The sequence below is a fragment of the Anneissia japonica genome, unplaced genomic scaffold (genome assembly GCF_011630105.1).
Source record: "Anneissia japonica isolate Jap-2015-1 unplaced genomic scaffold, ASM1163010v1 scaffold8236_len642391_cov169, whole genome shotgun sequence".
In the NCBI taxonomy this organism is placed as follows: Eukaryota; Metazoa; Echinodermata; class Crinoidea; order Comatulida; family Comatulidae; genus Anneissia; species Anneissia japonica.
This window is the reverse complement of record NW_022757925.1, coordinates 37,877-41,040: the sequence shown is the minus strand read 5'-3', so window position 1 is coordinate 41,040 and position 3,164 is coordinate 37,877. Positions and strand designations below refer to the sequence as shown.

The following is a 3,164-nucleotide window of genomic DNA, read 5'->3' as shown; positions in this document are numbered from 1 at the left end:
AAAAAAAATTTTTTTTAATTCCTGCATCAATATTTCCCGAATTTTTGACGCAGATGGGAGTGATAATCTAATGAATTCTTCTATTTGTCCTATACTGTAATAAGATGATCTGAGGTATAGATCATATTAACAGAGAAATAATATGCTTTAACTTCTACCTATACGTTGTACTTTAATCATTAACAAAAAACTATAAAATAAATTAGGCCTATTAGTAGATGTTTAATGTAAACCTGTTTTAAGCTTAATTTAGGGGGGTCATGCATAATTCTCATCATCTTTATGAGTACAAACTGTAGTCTTTACTGTGACCCAATCCCTCCTCTGGAAAGTATAAACAATAAAATGTTGAATTGTGTCATTTTGTGATCATCATTTTATCTTTTTTTTTTTTTAAAGCGTACTTAATTCTACACTTTCAACCCCTTCTATCCTAAAGCATACGTTGTGTACTCTTTTAAAATTGTTAACAATTATGGATGGCCCCTTAATGCGCCTTTTGAATGTGTATTACAATAGTTTGAATTATATAATTAAATTATTGTGCCCATTAATCAAACTGGATTTCGGCAAACTTAATTTGGGAATCGAGCATGATTCGCCAAACTGTATTCTGGCAGTTTGAGCTAGATCCTCAATAATTGTAAATAATATATTTTATTTTTTGTTATTTCACAACACTAATTAATAGCTTATTTTAAAAAAATATTACCTTTCAATTGGTACAAAGTATCATTGTATATACCTTAGTAGGATTTTTACTGTCTTAAGAAAATGTTGGCATTATACATAAAAAAAAAGACCAGGACCCACACCAACTCAAAAGTGCCTGAACATACATGCTATACAAGTAGGCCTATTGTAAACACATTTTGGAAATTCCCAAGGCCATACAACGATGAATAGTAATGCCATGTTATTAGGATCGGAACAATAGCGGTGAGTTTTGAGGTTCAGTGGTGTTTGCTGTTGTTGTTGCTTGAACAAGAAGCTTCTACTGTAGTTCAAATATGACGGAGTACCGATATTTCAATGTATTTTAATTTTTTGTTTGTGTGAATATACTTATAACTTAAATTGCAAAGGTTAATGCTGTTATACAAGAAAGGCTGAAGATTATGTGAGTATAGTATTTAGGTTTGTAAGCCTGACAACAACTAAAATTGTGGACTACAATTGTGTATAGGTATGTCACGTGTGGGTGTGTGTGTGTGTGTAATTAGTTGTCTTAGGACTATCGCACATTGTACGTGATTAAGCCTAATAGACGTGAGCCAATTATTGTGATGACTAGCAAACCTTATGGTTCCCTGTGTATCACGAACCCTATGACCCCAATACTGTGTAGAAACAACCAAACGCTTTGTGATGCTACACTGGTTGTTATTTTATGTTAATGAGAAACGATAGCCTTTTTTCTTTCTATTACAAAAGGGCTTACAAATGAAAGAAATATACTGTCTTTGTTTCATGGGCTAGCATATGCCTAGGTATATCCCTCTATTAATAACAGTGACTGCTGCTTGCTACATAAAATAGGCCTACCATCTGTATAGCTCATTGTGTAAACTAGTCATATCATCATTCAATCGTTAAAACTGGTGAGTAGGCCTGTCAGTGTGAGTTCATTGCTCATTAATGATCAGATCCCTGGAATTAAATCCACAATGCTCACTGTGTTTCAACAGTTAGTATAGGGGTGTGTGGTGGGGTTAAAATGCAAGTTACATGAGTGTGTCCATTTTATGGGTTGCAAACTTACTTACAGTATATGGTTGCCAAAAAAAACCAAAAAAAAAACCTAACTTGTATTGTTAGTTAAGAGTAAACATTCATCGAAACCAATTTCCGAATAAAAAGGGAATCCATATACTCCTTCCCCTGTTAATTTTGTCTGGTTTTTTGCTTATAAAATACATTTTGAAGGTATTCCAGATTTAAAATTACTAAATACATAAAATTCTAGGAAAAATTTAAATAGTCTCTTAAAGCTTAAGTGCACTGTTAGCAAGAGCATTGCAGAAAATATTTTGTATCTTATTTGGGACTGTATGTTAGAGATGGTTATAAGTGAAACAATTGTTACAGTATGGGCTTGAAATTTACCTAGAAGTGTTGAGGATTCAGATGTACTTCAACCTAGTATTGGTTTGAAGTAAAGGAAGTTACACCAGCTACTGTCGTGTTCAACTTAATAATAAAAAAACGATATAAGATTAGAATGTATAAATTATATAATAATTAATATATAGTTTCCTGGTTTTGTTATTTAAAAAATAAAATAAGATGCGTGAATGTAAAAGAATATTTTCTGCCTTTATTTGATTTAGTGAAAACTCACTTGTTAAATTAGAAAAGTGTTTTTTTTTTTTTCATTATTAAGGAACAACTTGGGTTTTTTTTTGTATTCTTTTTTTTAATTTATTTTTATATTTTTCTGCCTTTATTTAATGTAAAAAAAGAACATTTTTTATACTGAACTGTACTTTTTTGTTTTGTTTTGAAATCTACGGTATGCATATCATGTTTTTTTTGAAGATGAATAAAATTTTAAAAAAAGTTTGCAAACTAAATTGATGATCTAAATGAAAATATTCATTTTTAGTTCCTATGCATGTAATGCAATAGGAACTATTGTAATCACACTGGCTATTTCCTATGTTTTTTATTGTGTGTAGTGTGTGTGTAGACATTTATGCAAATGCGCATGCGTCAAAGAAAAGTTTTCCGACATTTTGTTTTACATCACGATGCGAAGATTGATGTGAAGTTTCTGCAGAATTCAGTCAGGGCTCACGCTAACCGACTGGAAAGTCGGCATGGTGAAACTATTTTGGTTTTACGGCAAAAAAAATCAACTGCTGTAGGCATAGGTATTTTTTAGAAGGCCTAAAATAAAACTAAAATGTTTTAATACTTGCTGAAATACATCGTTTTTTCATTTAGATCTCCATTTTTCACTAAGTCCATGCAACGTTTTTTTCTGTTGTATACGTTCGTATGAGTAGTCATATGAAGGTACAATGAAAATACTGTATATCTAGCTAGGCCCTATGCCTACGATATTTTTTCAAAGAAATTTGCTAAAAATGTTAATGTAATTTGCCTGTCGAATTACATTACCAATGTAGTCTAAAATCACTATTTTGGGCCATAAAGACTCC

At 31.4% G+C, this 3,164-nt stretch overlaps 1 protein-coding gene across 2 annotated transcripts in view; it reads left to right on the top strand.

The window, feature by feature from the left end:
- Window positions 1–987: 987 nt before the first annotated feature.
- The window catches only part of LOC117124932, a 4,826-nt gene continuing 2,649 nt past the window's right edge, over window positions 988–3,164 (top strand). Inside the window, exon 1 of one of the 2 annotated variants that reach the window (XM_033271269.1) lies at window positions 988–1,120. The gene's annotated coding sequence lies outside the window, so the exon portion shown is untranslated. Of the gene's footprint in view, window positions 1,121–1,473; window positions 1,602–3,164 lie in introns of those variants that run through there. The other variant, XM_033271270.1, reaches the window with a different exon arrangement.